We start from the raw sequence: 10,450 nt of genomic DNA, 5'->3' as shown, positions 1-10,450 counted from the left end.
GAATACGGGGGACAACTAATAAAATAACAAGGACAGGAGTGTGGTCAAAGGGTCAAACGAAGGAAACCGGGTGGGAACACCGAGCAGAGAACCCGGACAGCGCCCACTGCTCCTCAAAGGTGTCAAGGGAGTCAGTGGACTCCACCCGGATACATGAATGGATGGAGGATTGGAAATATATATGTGTGCCAGGGTTTCCCTCACGCCGCAAAAGGGGCAAACCGCGCCAAGTACGTGCCTGTGCTCATGGCTCCATGAAGGAGACAGGAGACAGGGGCTCTGCGAGGAGATCTGCCCCCACAGTGGCCGCCACGGACCTGGTCATTGAAAGCAGCTTCCAGGTCTGGAGGAGGCTCTGGTAGAAGACCGGCAGCCCAGAGAGGTCTCGCGGAAGACCTCTCAGGTGGAGATAAAGGAGCTGCCGGTCGTATCGGAGCCCTCGGAAGCGGCGCAGGAAGGTGTGCGCCAGTATGCTCCACGCCGGATTACCTGCACCATAAAGGAGACTCTGCAGGGCCTGGAGGTGGAAGACATGAACCTGAGTGTGTAGACACTTCAGGCCCTGCCCTCCATCCTCCAGGGATAGATGGAGAACCCCTGCAGAGACCCAGTGAAGTCCTGACCAGAAGAACTCCAGAATCGATGTCTGGAGGTTGGCCAGGAAACTCGGGGCTGGGACCAGAGTGTTGAGCCAGTACCAGAGCATGGACAGGACTAGTTGATTAAGCACCAGCACTCTCCCTCAAAGGGAGAGGCATCAAAATAGTCCTGTCCATTTCCGGAGCTGCTCTATCACCCTGCCCTCTAAATCATGCCAGTTCTCCGGCGGAGACGGGTGTGTGGCAGAAAGCTAAACGCTGAGATAGAGCAGCGGATCTGTGCTCCACCAGGTGGCCTGAAGCGCGGGTGGACAGGAGCTTGCCTGCCACCCGTCCCTGACCACCAGGCCAGAGCTCTTGACCCAGTTGACCCGGGCAGAGGAGGCTGCCTAATAGATGGCCTGGCAAGCCTCCACCCGCACTAAGTCATCAGGGTCCTGGACCATGAGGAGCACATCGTCGGCGTATGCTGACAGAACCAGTCGCAGCTCCGGCTCCCGCAGCACCAACCCCATCAACCTCCTATGGAGGAGACAGAGGAAGGGCTCGATTGCCAGAGCGTACAGCTGGCCCAAGAGGGGGCATCCCTGCTGTACTCCTCGCCTGAAGCTGACCGGTTTGGTCAGGGTCCAGTTGAGCCTGACCAGACACTCTGTGGAGGCGTACAACACCCGGAGAAAACCCACAAACTGGGGTCTGAAGCCAAACACTTGCAGAGTGCTGAGGAGATACCCATGGTCCACCCTGTCGAATGCCTTCTCCTGATCCAAGGACAAGAGGGCAAACGACAGACCACCCCTACACCCGAGTTCCAAGAGGTCCCGGACCAGATACAGGTTGTCAAGGATGGTGCAGCCTGGGACGGTGTAGGTCTGGTCTGGGTGGATCACGTCCACCAGCACAGACCCTAGCCGCAGCAAGATGGCTTTTGCTACGACTTTGTAATCCGAGCTGAGGAGAGAGACGGGACGTCAATTTCATAAATCGCGGAAGTCCCCCTTCTTCGGCAATAAGGCGAGCATGGCTCGCCTGCATGAAAGAGGGAGGACCTTGCTCTGCAAAGACCCGGCCCAGACGGTGACTAGGTCTGGGCCGAGGACGTCCCAGAATACGCGGTAGAACTCCATGGTCAGCCCGTCTATGCCCGGAGATTTATTGGTGGGCATGCGGTGCAGGGCTTCCAAGAACTTGGCCAGAGTGAGAGGCAGCTCTAGCCGGTCTCGGTCACCCACGCTGACCATTGGGAGTTCATCCCAGAGCACTCTGCAAGTGTTAGGATCAGTCGGATCCGGGGAGAAAAGTCTTGCGTAGAAGGCCCTGGCCCTCCCGCAATCTCCACTGGATCTGTGAGGGGGGTGCCGTCCCCTGCCAGAAGGCAGGTGACATGCTTCTTGGCCCCCCTCCTTTTCTCCGGGGCGTAGAAGAAGCGGGGGCTGCAATCCATTTCCCGAAGGAGACAGATGTGGGATCGAACAAAGGCGCCCTGGGCCCGATGGTCTTCGAGGGCCCGGAGCTCCTCCCGCTTCTCCCGGCATGCTCCACAGAGGGGTGGATCCTCAGGGCTGGCAGCCAGATGCCTCTCCAGCTCTAAGGCCTCCATCAGAGGTTGACAGGGTTGGTGCTATGAGAGCTGGAGCTGCGGCTGGTCCTGTCTGTGTACGCCTAAGACGTGCTCCTAGTGGACAGCGAGCTCCCTCCCACCCATGCTTCAGGCCATCTGGTAGAGCATGAGTCTGCTGCTCTATCTTGGTGTTTATGTTTCTGCCACACATCTGTCTCCGCCGGAGAACTGGCACAGTTTAGAGGGCAGGGTGACAGAGTGGCTCTAGAAATGGACAGGGAGGGAGGGCACTGGTGCTCAATCAACTAGTTCTGTCCATGCTCTGGTACCAGCTCAACACCCTGGTCCCAGCCCAGGATTCTTGGCCAAACTCCGGACATTGATTCTGGATTTCTTTTGGCCAGGAATGCACTGGGTCTCTGCAGGGGTTCTCCACCTGCCCCTGGAGGAGGGAAGGCAGGGCCTGAAGTGCCTATGCACTCAGGTTCATGTCTTCCACCTCCAGGCCCTGCAGAGGCTCCTTTATGGTGCAGGTAGTCTGACGTGGAGAGTATTGGCATACGCCTTCCTGCGCCGCTTCTGAGGGCTCCAATATGACCGGTAGCTCCTTTATCTCCATCCAAGAGGTCTTACGCGAGACCTCTCTAGGCTGCCGGTCTTCTACCAGGACCTCCTCCAGACCTGAAAACTGGTCCATGGCAGGTTGCAGCCCCTATTCTGGCTCCTCTTAAATATCATGTTTGTGGTTGCACTTTTCCCCTCACCTTATCTACGCACTCCCTATCCATGGCCCCACAAAGTCATGGGACCTCCTTGTCAACCTCCTTCTAGCCCTGGCCAAAATGGCCATCTATAAGACCAGGGAGAGGAGGTTGGCAGACGGGGTCTCCTGTGATTATGGGGCCTATTTCCACTTCTATGTCCACTCATGCATCCGGGCAGAGTTCCTCTAGGTGGCGTCCCCGTCTCCCTCGACACCTTCAAGGAGCAGTGGGCACTGTCTGGGGTTCTCTGCTCAGTGTCCCCATCAGGTTCCCTTCGTTTAGCCTTCTGACCTCACTCCTGTCCCTGTTCTATCTTTAGTTGTCCCCCATATTCACTTGGAATCCCAGACCTGTGGTTACTCCCCTTCGGCTGCGGGGAGGTCCTTTAGTAGTGGGCTCATTCTCCTGTTGCCCTCTGGCCTGGAGGGAGGCAGGAGAGACAGGGCTGCTGCTCCTGATGCTGCTGGTGCTGCTGTTAGGCCCTGGGCTCTCCCTGCTGCTACTGCCACTGTTGCTGCTCCAGCTGCTTCCCTTCTCTGCTACCTGGTTGCTGGCCGGCTGCTGGACCCCCCCACCCTCGGGTGCTGCTACTGCTCCAACTACAGCCCCTTGGGGGAGGGCTGCTGGCCCGCTCCCCAGAGGGGGGAATGAGGGATCCCAGCCCCAGCCGTTACTGTTGCAGATACCACCACCGCCACCTGTGAGGGGTCCTTTCTGTCTGCCTGGACCACCAGACTGCCTGCTGGAGCTGTTGCTGTGGTTGCTGCTGGGGAGCTGCTGGGACCCCGAGAAGGAAAAGAAGAGGACCATCTGCTGCTGGGGAAGCACACAGAGACTCTGTAGACCACTGTGGAGGGGGCTCTCAGAGACTGAGTAACTTTTGAACTGTGCTCTTGTGGTGGGGGTTTTGACTGTGTTTGTGGGGACACAGGGGGTGTGGTGTGGAGCCTGCCCCCATGGTCTATCCATGTCCTCCACCAACCCCCCCCTCCACCATCGCTGCCCCCTCCACCACCCCAGTGGACACTTACCATCTGCCTCAAACTCCTGCCTCTGGGGCTTAGCTGCTCCCCTGGCTTGCCACGCTCTTTCACCACCTTTTGGGCCTGAAGTAGCAGCCAGCCCACATTGACTTTTTGTGCAACCGCACTAGGGCGCACATGCCCCCACTCCTTGGACTGCCCACCCCACAGCTTTGCCCCTTGCTATCTGCCCCATTTGCCCCTTGCAGCCTTTTGCTCCCCCTTTGCTCCAGCACCCCTTACTAGTTTCAGTTTGTTTGCTTGCCCTTTTCCCTGTGCAGCCTTTGTTTGTCTGCCCTGCCCCAGCCTCTGAAGCTAGCCCTTGATTTCTCTGCCCCATTCCCAACCAGCTTGTCTCCCTCCCCCTGTGGTTCCCACCTACCCTGATTAGCCCCTTGCTCAATGCTGCCATGCCCCCTTCCATGCACTTGTGCCCCTCCCCATTTTAGTTTGAACCCCTTTTACTGCACCCCCCAATGCTGTTGTATTCCCCCCTCCCCTAGTGCAGCTAGAGGAGCTGGAATCCCACCCCATGTCGGTGACCGACCCCTAGCCCTTGATTGTACCCCCGTCCAGCCCACCCCTTTTGGCACCCTCCTCCCCTGCCTGCAGCCTAGCGGGGAGGAGTGGTCGACCTGCTTCCCCTTTCCCCTCCTCTTTCTGGTGTCTTCCCTTCCCTCCCTGCTCATTATAGTGGGGGACACGGCGAGTGGGGCCCCTCCAGAAGACCCTGCCGCCCCTCCCCCACCTGCCGTCCCGTTGCCCCTCTGAGCCTCTACCTCCGCTGCTGCAGCTGAACCACCTGGTGCTGCCCCCGCTGCGGCACCGGCAGTGGCGGACACCGGGATGACCTCCGCTGCTGCCACGTCCCTCGCCCCCTCCAACTCTGGGGAAGTCCCCTCAGCCAGCGGGAAGGGCCAGGGTAAAAAAAAGGGTAAGGGCCCCACTAAAAAGATCAAGCCCTCCATGGCAGGGGCTGCCCCCACTGCTGTGGCCCTGTCATTGGCCGCAGTGTCCCTCCCCGCTGTTCCCTCCACTTTCTCTGCAGGTGCGCCTCCCCTGGTGCCCAGGGCGTATGCCCAGGTGGCAGCAGCCCCCCCGCCTGCCGCTACATCATCTCTCCCGCCCACCGCCTCCGCTTCCATCTATAGTGGCCGGGGCCCCTTCCCGACCTTGAACACCCAGGGCTGTAGGATGGGTCTCTGCAGATCCCAGGTGCTCTCCTTCCTTCGGGGGGTGGGGGGTACTCTGTGGTTTTCCTGCAGGAGACCCATACCGATCTGGCCGCAGTTCCAACTGCTCTATCGCCGCATCCCTCCATCGGCTGGCGCCCCAGGTGTAGTTGCAGCAGAAGAGCCGGACGCGCACCTTCCCCACGTCCCACCACCGCCGCGCCGAGGCAAAGGCATGTCGCTGCCCTTGCCAGGCCAGCCAGTACTCCCGGAAGGATGCCACGAAGCCCACATGCTCCAACAAGCTGTTGTTGAAATGCCAATAGGCTGGCCCCGCCCTCTCCGCACAGAGAGAGGCTGTCACGGTGGCTAAATGATGATCAGAGAATGGGGCCGGCCGGATGCTGGAAGAGTGGGTTACAGTGGGCAAGAAGCTGGATATGAGTCGACAGTGTGCCGTTGTTGCCAAGAAGGCCAACGGCATTTTGAGATGTATAGGTAGGGGCATTGCCAGCAGATCGAGGGACGTGATCGTTCCCCTCTATTCGACATTGGTGAGGCCTCATCTGGAGTACTGTGTCCAGTTTTGGGCCCCACACTACAAGAAGGATGTGGAAAAATTGGAAAGCGTCCAGCGGAGGACAACAAAAATGATTAGGGGACTGGAACACATGACTTATGAGGAGAGGCTGAGGGAACTGGGATTCTTTAGTCTGCAGAAGAGAAGAATGAGGGGGGATTTGATAGCTGCTTTCAACTACCTGAAAGGGGGTTCCAAAGAGGGTGGATCTAGACTGTTCTCAGTGGTAGCAGATGACAGAACAAGGAGTAATGGTCTCAAGTTGCAGTGGGGGAGGTTTAGGTTGGATATTAGGAAAAACTTTTTCACTAGGAGGGTGGTGAAGCACTGGAATGGGTTACCTAGGGAGGTGGTGGAATCTCCTTCCTTAGAAGTTTTTAAGGTCAGGCTTGAGAAAGCCATGGCTGGGATGATTTAGTTGGGGATTGGTCCTGGTTTGAGCAGAGGGTTGGACGAGATGATCTCCTGAGGTCCCTTCCAACCCTGATATTCTATGATTCTATGAGTGGGCCTGTGAAGGGTGGAAATGTGATAAATAAATGCGGTCCAACTGGGAGTGGCGCGACTGATGGGCCTCCACCTGGACAAAGATGAACGTCGAGATGTCGTCCAGGTGGTGGTCGCATCAGATGTCCACCAGGGAGTGATGTTTGACTATCTCCTGGAGGACGTCCGTGGCGGCTGGGCACTGCTCGGTCCCTGAGCGGTCCGCTCCTCGAGGGTGGTGTTAAAGTCCCCACCCAGGACCAGGGACTCGCAAGGATCCAAGGAGTCGAGGAAGGTGGACACCTGCTGATCGAATCGCAGCCGCTCCGGGCCCGATGTCAGGGCAGAGACATTAATGAGGTTGACCCAATCCCCTCTCCCAGCTTGGAACCCCCTCCCACACCCAAACTCCCTCATGGAGCCTGCACCCCACAACGCCTCCCATGCCCCAACCCTCTGCCCCAGCCCTGAGCCCCCTCCCACACCCCAAACCCTTCATCCCCAGCTCCACCCCAGAGCCTGCACCCCCAGCCGGAGGCCCCCTTCCCACACCCTCACCCTCCATGACCCCTCCATGCGGACCCAGAGGTGTAGCAGGCAGCCCGGCACAGCCTCGGGGACCCTCAGCACCTCGGGCCATAGGCTGGGGGAGAACAGGCTGCAGCTCACTGCAAGCTATCTTTGGCGGCCGGATCCATATGGGTCTCCTGCAGGAAAACTATAGAGTACCCCCCTTCCTGAAGGAAGAAGAGCACCTGGCACCTGCAGAGACCCAAACTCAAACAGGGAGGGGCACAAGCGCATGGGAGGGGGCATGGGTGCACAAGGGGAGGGGCTAATCAGGGCAAGGGGGGGGTCACAGGGGGAGGGGAACAACCAGGCTGGGAGTTGGGCAGAGGAACCAAGGGGCTAGCTTTAGGGCTGGGGAGGGACAAACAAACAAAAACTGGAGAGGGAAAAGGGCGGGGCAGGCAAACAAACTGGAGCTAGCAAGGGGCTGGAGCAAAAAGGTGGGGGTGGGGAAGCAAGGACTGCAAGGGGAGAGGGGGAAACTGCTGTAGTGGTGGTGGGGGAACAGTCCGGGGGGGGGGCACATGTGCTTGCAAAAGAAGAGTCAGTTTGGACTGGCTGCTGCTTCAGGTCCAAATGGTGGTAAAAGGGGGCGGCAATCCAAGGGAGCAGCTAAGTCCTCAAGGCAGGAGCTGAGGCAGATGGTAAGCAGCCAGTGGGGGTGTGGAGGGGGCAACGGTGGTGGTGGGGGGACACAGACGGGCCAGGCTCCCCACCACACCCGCTATGTACCCACAAACACAGTCAAAATCCCCACCACAAGAACACAGTTTGAAAGTTACTCTGTCCTAGAGGCCCCCTCCATGGTGGTCTGCAGAGTCTTCTGCGCACTCCCCCCAGCAGCAAATCATAGAATCATAGAATCATAGAATATCAGGGTTGGAAGGGACCTCAGGAGGTCATCTAGTCCAACCCCCTGCTCAAAAGCAGGACCCATACCCAATTAAATCATCCCAGCCAGGGCTTTGTCAAGCCTGACCTTAAAAACTTCTAAGGAAGGAGATTCCACCACCTCCCTAGGCAACGCATTCCAGTGTTTCACCACCCTCTTAGTGAAAAAGTTTTTCCTAATATCCAACCTAAACCTCCCCCACTGCAACTTGAGACCATTACTCCTTGTCCTGTCCTCTTCCACCACTGAGAATAGTCTAGAACCATCCTCCCTGGAACTACCTCTCAGGTAGTTGAAAGCAGCTATCAAATCCCCCCTCATTCTTCTCTTCTGCAGACTAAACAATCCCAGTTCCCTCAGCCTCTCCTCATAAGTCATGTGTTCCAGACCCCTAATCATTTTTGTTGCCCTTCGCTGGACTCTCTCCAATTTATCCACATCCTTCTTGTAGTGTGGGGCCCAAAACTGGACACAGTACTCCAGATGAGGCCTCACCAATGTCGAATAGAGGACATCGAATAGAGGACAGCAGCAGCCCCCTATCTCCTTCCTCCCCCCAGGCCAGAGGGCTACAGGAGAGTGACTGAAGGGAGAGCTATTAACCCCAGATTAAGCAGGTCTCTGTTCCCTGGGTAAGGTAACAGGGGCAGTTTCAGAACAATCAGGAACTTGCTGGAACCTATTAAGTCAGGCAGACTAATTAGGACGCCTGGAGCCAAATAAGAAGCAACTAGAATCAATTAAGACAGGCTGGCTAATCAGGGCACCTGGTTTAAAAAAGACCTCACTTCAGTTAGTGAGGGGCTTGTGAGGAGTTGGGAGTGAGTGAGAGGCACCCAAGGAGCTGAGAATGGGAGGGTGTATTGCTGGAGGAGTGAGGAATACAAGCATTATCAGGAGGAAGGTCCTGCAGTGAGGATAAAGAAGGTGTTGGGAGGAGGCCATGGGGAAGTAGCCCAGGGAGTTGTAGCTGTCACGCAGCTGTTACAGGAGACACCATAGACAGCTGCAATGCACAGGGCCCTGGGCTGGAACCCGGAGAAGAGGGCGGGCCTGGGTTCCCCCAACTCCCTATTTGACACAAGAGGAGTAGACCTGGACCATGAGTCCCACCAGAGGGGAAGGTCTCTAGCCTGTTCCCCAACCCACTAGGTGGGTCAGCAGAGACTGAGGAGATTGTTCTCCTCCCTTTCCCCATGCTGGCCAGCGATGTGGTTAGCTGAGTGAACAGCAGGCTTGTGCCACTAACAAAAGGAGCCAAAGTGAGGACTGCCGTGAACCTCTGAGGCGAGCAAATCCGCCAGTAAGTGCAGGCTTCACCAAAGCAGAGGAGGAACTTTGTCAAAATACATAAAATATAGCATATGAATTACACTTATTTTATATACCACACACATCTAATTTATGATTTTATAAAATACAAAAATACACTTTTGATTTGACCTCTTCCCTTTAAATGGAAGAACCTTAAGATGCTCAGATATATGTGAACATTGTGATATGTTCTTACTAGTCATTATATTCCATTATATTTTATATTTATTTTTTGTTGCCCATGTTGAAAGAGATGCCAAAAGCAAACAAACATCACATATTTTGAAAAGTAAATCAGATTTTTAAACGTCCTTGGGCTGAATTCATTAGAACGGCAACACATCTGGGCATGTTTGATTTTTCCCAAATTGGTGACTTTGAACCTGACAGCATCTTGTTGAGCTTTGCCAGTCACTTCCTGTGGATGAACAGGAGAGGGTGCTGTTCCTCTTCCTGGAGAATGACCCAGGGTGCCTGGGCTCAGCCTTGCCTGTGGTCTGTCAGTAACTGAGGAGGAAGCCTATGACTTCTTGAAGCAGATGTGATTCCGTCTTGACTGCAGCCAGTTGGAAAATGGAGGGGGAAAATGTGCATTTCCGTGCTTTTCCGTGGAATTTTCCGACCAGCTCAGCCATGGCAGCAGGTGAGACTTGCACATGCCAGACAGTCTTGTTTTCACAAGATCCTGTGTGTTTCCACCTTCTCTTGCTGCCTTTCATCCTCCCCAAATCTCCATGGCAATTATTATAGGGCTGCAGTAGGACCAACAGGGGCCTGCTGTGCTATGCGCTTGCACGGATACATGCTCCCAGCCCCTAAGGGCTTACAATCTGAATGGACGAGGTGGGAGAAAGCTGCTTACCCCATTTTAGCAGCAAGGAGCTGATGCTTGGAGAGATTAAGTAACTTGCAGAGGTCACACACCGCCTCTGTGGCAGAGCAGGGAATGAACCCTGGGTCTCCTGAGTGCTAAGCATAGGGATAGCCAGCCTAGGCACCTGCAGGCTTCTCTTTGAGGCTCTCCAGGTCTCTGTCTCTCTCGTGCTCCCTATTTCTGCCCCTTTCTGTTTCACTCAGAGGCCTGGGACCTTGTTCTCCAGACTACTGGTGAAGTCAGTGGAAGTTACCTGTATCCTGACAAGGGAGAATCTGGTCCCAGGGTGTGTATTTCTTTCATCCATTCCTCCTCTCTGTCTCCTGCTATCTCTACACTGCAGCTGCAGTGAGCCTCCCAGCCTGGGTAGGCAGATTCATAGCAGGGCTAAACACACCTGTGTGCTGTTCTGGCTTGGGTGGAGACACAGCTACTGTGCTCAGACCAGGGACCGGGTGGGATCTGAGCTGCCACCAAAGTTCAAGTAGCCACAAGGTTATTTTTAGCACGCTAGCTCAAGCCCAGCTAGCATGAGTCTGTCTTCCCCGGGCTGGGAGGCTCGCTGCCAGCTGCAGTGTAGGCAGACCCTGTCTGTCTGGGTCTGCACCTGTCTGTC

Source organism: Lepidochelys olivacea (assembly GCF_965140295.1).
Source record: "Lepidochelys olivacea isolate rLepOli2 genome assembly, chromosome: 10".
Classification (NCBI taxonomy): Eukaryota; Metazoa; Chordata; order Testudines; family Cheloniidae; genus Lepidochelys; species Lepidochelys olivacea.
Note: the sequence above shows the minus strand (reverse complement) of the source record.